The sequence below is a fragment of the Vulpes vulpes genome, chromosome 7, assembly GCF_048418805.1.
Source record: "Vulpes vulpes isolate BD-2025 chromosome 7, VulVul3, whole genome shotgun sequence".
Lineage (NCBI taxonomy): Eukaryota > Metazoa > Chordata > Mammalia > Carnivora > Canidae > Vulpes > Vulpes vulpes.
The window spans coordinates 67,282,860-67,290,976 of NC_132786.1; positions in this window are offsets into that span (position 1 = coordinate 67,282,860).

Consider the following 8,117-nt stretch of genomic DNA (forward strand, 5'->3'; position numbering starts at 1 on the left):
ATTTCTGAAAGAATAGTTATATATGCATTATGTCTGTTAACTGTTAACATTTTGCTTTGAAATGCAGGCATAACTCTATATTTAGCATTTTTCATGCATAACAATTTATTGTATTTAAAAATTGTTTAACACCCAGTGCTCATCCCGTCAAGTGCCCCCCTCAGTGCCCGTCACCCATTCACCCCTAACCCCCGCCCTCCCCTTCCACCACCCCTAGTTCATTTCCCAGAGTTAGGAGTCTTCCATGTTCCTTCTCCCTTTCTGATATTTCCTAAAAATGTCAATATTACCCAGAGAAATTTACACGTTTATGCAATCCCTATCAAAATACCATGGACTTTCTTCAGAGAGTTAGAACAAATTATTTTAAGATTTGTGAGGAATCAGAAAAGACCCCAAATAGCCAAGGGAATTTTAAAAAAGAAAACCATAGCTGGAGGCATCACAATGCCAGATTTCAGGTTGTACTACAAAGCTGTGGTCATCAAGACAGTGTGGTACTGGCACAAAAACAGACACATAGATCAATGGAACAGAATGGAGAATCCAGAAGTGGACCCTCAACTTTATGGTCAACCAATATTTGACAAAGGAGGAAAGACTATCCACTGGAAGAAAGACAGTCTCTTCAATAAATGGTGCTGGGAAAATTGGACATCCACATGCAGGAGAATGAAACTAGACCACTCTCTTTCACCATACACAAAGATAAACTCAAAATGGATGAAAGATCTAAATGTGAGACAAGATTCCATCAAAATTCTAGAGGAGAACACAGCCAGCACCCTTTTTGAACTCGGCCACAGTAACTTCTTGCAAGATACATGCACGAAGTCAAAAGAAACAAAAGCAAAAATGAACTATTGGGACTTCATCAAGATAAGAAGCTTTTGCACAGCAAAGGATACAGTCAACAAAACTCAAAGACAACCTACAGAATGGGAGAAGATATTTGCAAATGATGTATAAGATAAAGGGCTAACAGCCAAGATCTATAAAGAACTTATTAAACTCAACAGCAAAGAAACAAACAATCCAATCATGAAATGGGCAAAAGAGATGAACAGAAATCTCACAGAGGAAGACATAGATATGGCCAACATGCCCATGAGAAAATGCTCTGCATCACTTGCCATCAGGGAAATAAAATTCAAACCACAATGAGATACCACCTCACACCAGTGAGAATGGGGAAAATTAACAAGGCAGGAAACCACAAATGCTGGAGAGGATGCGGAGAAAAGGGAACCCTCTTGCACTGTTGGTGGGAATGTGAACTGGTGCAGCCACTCTGGAAAACTGTGTGGAGGTTCCTCAAAGAGTTAAAAATAGACCTGCCCTACGACCCAGCAATTGCACTGCTGGGGATTTTCGCCAAAGATACAGATTCAATGAAACGCCAGGACACCTACACCCTGATGTTTATAGCAGCAATGTCCACAGTAGCCAAACTGTGGAAGGAGCCTCGGTGTCCATTGAAAAATGAATGGATAAAGAAGATGTGGTTTATGTAAACAATGGAATATTACTCAGCCATTAGAAACGACAAATACCCACCATTTGCTTCGACATGGATGGAACTGGAGGGTATTATGCTGAGTGAAATAAGTAAATCAGTGATGAACAAACATTATATGGGTCATTCATTTGGGGGATATAAATGGGTTGGAAATATCTTTCATTCTTTTTGAATTCTTACCTCTGAGGCTAAGACTTCCAGGGCTATGTTAAATAATAATGGTGAGAGTGGACACTTCTTTCTTCTTTTTCTGACAATAGGAAAAGGTCTTAGTTTTTCCTCATTTGGATGATATCTGCGGATCTTTCATATTTGGCTTTATGATTTTGAGGTATAATCCCTCTATACCTATCTTATGGTGGTATTTATCAAGAATGCTTGCTGTGTTTTGTCAAATGTTTTTTCTGCATCACTCTGTAGAATAATATATTTTTATCCTTTCTTTTAGTAATGTGTATCATGTTGATTGATTTTCAAATGTTGAATCACCCCTGAGCCTAGGAATAAACCCCCCTTGATCATGGTCAATAATTTTTAATTTTTTTACATTTATTTATGATAGTCAAAGAGAGAGAGAGAGGCAGAGACACAGGCAGAGGGAGAAGCAGGCTCCATGCACCGGGAGCCCGATGTGGGACTTGATCCCGGATCTCCAGGATCGCGCTCTGGGCCAAAGGCAGGCACTAAACCGCTGCGCCACCCAGGGATCCCCGGTCAATAATTTTTAATGCACCGTGGGAATAAATTTCCTAGAATATTTTTGAGAATTTGTGCATCCATATTGATCAGGTATTTTGGACTATAATTCTCCTTCTTAGTGTGGTATTTGTCTGATTTTGAAATCAACATAGTGTTGGCCTTTTAGAATGAGTTTGGAAATTTCCTTCCATATGTATATTTAGAACATTTTAGAAGAGTAGGTATGAAGTGTTCTTTAAATACTTTGTAGAAGGCAGCCCAAGTGGCTCAGCAGTTTAGCCCTGCCTTTGGCCCAGGGTGTGATCCTGGAGTCCCAGATCGAGTCCCACGTCAGGTTCCCTGCATGGAGTCTTCTTCTCCCTCTGCCAGTCTGTTCCTCTCTCTCTCTCTCTCTCTCTGTCTCTCATGAATAAATAAATAAAATCTTTAAATATATATTTATATAATTCTACATATGTAAGTCTACATATATAATTATATTTATATATGAATATATACATATATATGTAGTATATATATATATATATATATATATATATATATATAGTAGAATTATTCTCAAAAGCCATCTGGCCCAGGAATTTTGATAGTTGGGAGATTTTCTTTTGTTCTTGTTGTTATAGGAACTTTTTTTATTACTGATTCCATTTCTTTGCTGGCTATGTGTCTTGGTCAAATTTCCCATTTCCTCCCATTTTAGTTTTGGTGTCTATTTCTTCCAGATGCCTAATTTGTTGGCATATTTTTTTCATAAGACTCTCTTATAATCAATTGTATTCCTGTGGTGTTGGATGGGCTCCTCTCTCTTTCATTCATGATTTTATTTATTTAGTTTTTCTCTCTCTATCTCACTTATAAGTCAGGGTAGGTGTTTATCAATTTTATGAATATTTTTATAGAAGCAGCATTATTTTCATTGATCTGTTGAACTGATTGCTGTTGTTGCTTCTATATCATTTATCTCTGCTCTATTCTTTCTTATTTCTCTCTTTAGCTGCCTTTAAAGTTTCTTTAATGTTTCTCTTCTTTCTCTCTTAGGTATTAAGGTAAGTTATGTATTTGAGACTCTTCTTCCTTCTTGAAGTACCTCTCTATTGCAATATACTTGGCTCTTAAAAGTGCCCTTGCCTCATTCCACATATTTTTAATAATAAATTTATTTTTTATTGGTGTTCAATTTGCCAACATACAGAATAACACCCACTGCTTATCCCGTCAAGTGCCCCCCTCAGTGCCCATCACCCATTCACCCCCACCCCCTGACCTCCTCCCCTTCCACCACCCCTAGTTCGTTTCCCAGAGTTAGGAGTCTCTCATGTTCTGTCTCCCTTTCTGATATTTTCTACCCGTTTCTTCTCCCTTCCCTTCTATTCCCTTTCACTATTATTTATATTCCCCAAATGAATGAGAACGTATAATGTTTGTCCTTCTCCGATTGACTTATTTCACTCAGCATAATACCCTCCAGTTCCATTCACGTTGAAGCAAATGGTGGGTATTTGTAATTTCTAATGGCTGAGTAATATTCCATTGTATACATAAACCACATCTTCTTGATCCATTCATCTTTCGATGGACACCGAGGCTCCTTCCACAGTTTGGCTATTGTGGACATTGCTGCTAGAATAATGTCTTCTACTTCTGACACTTGAAAATATGACTTCTCTTATTTGGAAAGAAAAAAATGCCTTCCCAGATTAATCAATGTAAGAAAAATTATCTGATTTTGGTAGGTTTAAAAGTTTGTCCTTCTCCAATTGACTCATTTCACTCAGTGTAATACCCTCCAGTTCCATCCACGTTGAAGCAAATGGTGGGTATTTGTCATTTCTAATGGGTAATATTTTTAAATGTTGTGTATTCATTTTTAGTTTTTTTCATGTTTGTTTGTTTTGGTAACTTCTTCTTCATTTCCTGACTAATTCATTCAGAAGCAATATGTTCTTAAACCACTATGTCTTTGTGGTATTTCCTTTTTATTTCTTCTGGTTGACTTCAATTTTCATAGCATTGTGGTCTGAAAATATGCCTAATATATCTCAATCTCTTTGTACTTATTGAGGCCTGGATTGTGACCCAGAATAGACCTGATTAATTTGAGAGATTGACCAATGTGCACTTGAAAAGAATCTGTATTCTCATTCTTTATAATTAAATGTTCTGAATATATTTCTTAATTCCATTGAATCAAGTCTGCCATTCAAAGCCCTTGTGTCCTTATTAATTTTCTGTTTGATTATCTGTACATTGATGTAAGTGGGATGTCAAAGTCCCTACTTTTATTCTAGTATTGCCAATGAGTATCATCATAGTTGTTAATTAATTTATATATTTTGGTGCTCCCAAATTAGAGGCATAATTATTTACAATTATCATTTTTTCCTTGATGGATAGATCCTCTAATTAATATATAGTCCCTATCTTCCTCTATTGTTACAGTCTTTGGTTTAAAACCTAGTTTGTGCTGATATAGGCATGGCTTCTCAGGCTTACTTTTAATGTCCATTAGCATGAAAAATGGTTCTCCATTCCCTCACTGTCAATCTGCGGGTGTCTTTAGGTCTAAAATGAGTCTCTTGTAGGGAGAATATATATGGGTCTTGTTTTTGTTTGGTTTGTTTTTTGGTGGTTTTTTTTTATAGATCCAATATCATACTCTATGTTTCTGGGGAATTTAGTGCATTTACATTCAGAGTGATTATCGATGGATATGAATTTACCTGTCATTGTGTTACCTGTAAAGTTGGTATTTCTGGTGATTTTTCTGTTCCTTTCCTGTCTTTGTTGCTTTGTGTCCTTTCCCATTCAATAAGTCCCCTTCAATATTTCTAATGTAACTGATTTAATGGTCAGAAATTTTATTTTATTTAGCATGTCTTTGTCTGGAAATTTTATTTTATTTAGCATGTCTTTGTCTGGAAACTCTTTATCTGTTTTCCTTCTATTGTGAAGAACAAGCTGGATGAATAAAGCTTTTTTGGATGAATACTTTTCCCATTCAGTACATTGAATATATCTTGCTACTCTCTTCTGGTCTTCGAATTTTCAGTGGACCGAACTGCTGCAGACCTCACTTGTCATCCGTAGTAGCTTAAGGCCCCTTTTCCCCTTGCCTCTTTTAGCATTCTTTTTAAAAAAATTTTAACTTGCTTTTATTGAAGTTCAATTTGCCAACATATAGGATAACACCTAGTGCTCATCCCGTCAAGTACCCTCCTCAGTGCCTTTCACCCAATTACCCCATCCTCCTACGAACCTCCTATTCCACAACCCTTTGTTTATTTCCCAGAGTTAGGAGTCTCTCATGGTTTCGCTCCCTAATTTTGCCACTCAATTCTCCTCTTTTCCCTTATAATCCCTTTCATTATTTCTTATATTCCCCATATGAGTGAAACCATATGATGATTGTCCCTCTCCAATTGAATTACTTCACTCAGCATAATATCCCCCAGTTCCATCCATGTCAAAGCAAATGGTGGGTATTTGTCACATCTTCTTCATCCATTCATCTGTCGAAGGGCTCCTTCCACAGTTTGGCTATTGTGGACATTGCTGCTATGAACATTTGGATGTAGGTGTCCTGGCATTTCATTGCATCCTTATCTTTGGGGTAAATACCCAGTAGTGCAATTGCTGGGTCATATGGGAGCTCTATTTTTAAATTTTTGAGGAACCTCCACATTGTTTTCCAGAGTGCTGCACCAGTTTGCATTCCCACCAACAAGAGTGTTCCCATTTTTCTACATCCTCTCCATCCAACATTTGTTTTCTGTCTTGTTAATTTTTGCCATTCTCACTGGTGTGAGGTAGTATCTCATTGTGGTCTTGATTTGTATTTCCCTGATGTGGAGCATTTTCTCATGTGCTTGTTGGCCATGTGAATGTCTTCTTCAGTGAAATTTCTGTTCATGTCTTCTGCCCATCTCATGATTGGATTTTTTTTTGTTTCTTGAGTGTTGAGTTTAATAAGTTCTTTATGGATTGTGGATACTAGCCCTTTATACTACAAGTGTCCCTTTAGCCCCAAATCTCTTCTACTGGGACTTAATCAGGATAGAAAGCTTCTTCACAGCAAAAGAAACAGTCAACAGAACTAAAAGACAATGTACAGAATGGGAGAAGATATTTGCGGATGACATATCAGATAAAGGGCTATTATGCAAGATCTATAAAGAACTTACTAAATTCATCATTCCTTCCTGGTCTATATATTTTGTGAATTTGGTGATGATATGTCTTGGTGTGGGCTAGATTTTGTTTATTTGATGGAAATTCTATGCACTTCAGGAGTTTTGATGTCTGTTTTTTTCCCCAGAACAGGGAAGTTTTCAGCTATTATTTGCTCAGATCAGCTTTCAACCTCAATTTTCTCTCTTCTCTTTATGGGCCTCCTCTGTTATTATACCTGAAGGATTCATGCAGTTCCCTAAATATATTTTTGTGATCTAATAATTTTTATTCCCTCTTTTCCACTTCATTATTTTCCATCATTTTATCTTCTATATTGCTGTTTCATTCATCTACTTGATGAATAATAATTGTTATTGCAATCAGTTGGTTTTTCTTTTTTTTTAATTTTTATTTATTTATGATAGTCACAGAGAGATAGAGAGAGAGGCAGAGACACAGGCAGAGGGAGAAGCAGGCTCCATGCACCGGGAGCCCGACGTGGGACTCGATCCCCGGTCTCCAGGATCGCGCCCTGGGCCAAAGGCAGGCGCCAAACCGCTGCGCCACCCAGGGATCCCCAGTTGGTTTTTCATATCAGTTATAGGTTTTTTTTTTTGGTCTGACCAGTTTTTAGTTCTTTTATCTGTGTATCTGGGGTCTACTATGTTTTTCATAAGTCCTGATAGTAATCTTAGGTTGTTGGCTTAAATTCTGGTTCAGGCATGTACTTATATCTGTTTGGATGAAACCCCTGGATGTGACCTTTTCCTATATTTCTTTTTGGGTGAAATCCCCAATCTTGTCATTTTGTCTAGATCGCTGTGTGTGTCTGTGTGTGTGTGAAAGAGAAAGAGAGACAGAGGAAATGGAAAAAAATCGCTCATTTTCAGAAACTACAGAGAATTCTAAACATGATGAAACCAAATAGTTCCACACCTAACACCAACAATTAAAATGTCAAAAGATAAAGACAGAATTTTAAAAGCATCAAGAGAAAGAAAAAACTAAAAAAAAAGCATCAAGAGACATGTAAGATGTTACATAAAGGAAAAACTCCATATGGCTATCATATCATTTTTCAACAGAAATTTGCAAGCCAGAAGAAAGTGGAATGATATAATCAAACAGATGAAGGGAAGAGAACTAAAACCAAATAAAAACCTAGACCCAAGTATATTCTACCAAACAAGGACATCATTTAGAATTTAAAGAGAAATAATTTCTGAAATCAATGTTAAGGGACTTCAGTATCACAAAACTAACCTTATAAAAATGGTAAAGGAAATCTTTGAGGTGGACAAGAAAAAGCCATATTTAGAAGTAAGAAAATAATGATTTTTATTTATTTTTTTAAATCTTTTTTTTAATTTTTATTTATTTATGATAGGCACACAGTGAGAGAGAGAGGCAGAGACACAGGCAGAGGGAGAAGCAGGCTCCATGCACCGGGAGCCCGACGTGGGACTCGATCCCGAATCTCCAGGATCGCGCCCTGGGCCAAAGGCAGGCACCAAACCGCTGCGCCACCCAGGGATCCCAAAAATAATGATTTTTAAATCATCTTTTAGGTATAATCCATGACAATAATTACGTACAACATGAGGAAAAAGTAAAAAAGATGTTATTTTAGAATGTGTTGAAACTCAAATGACTGTAAAATGATATGGACTTCTATGTACTTAGGATCCTAAGAATCCAAAATCTATAACACACACACACACACACGCAC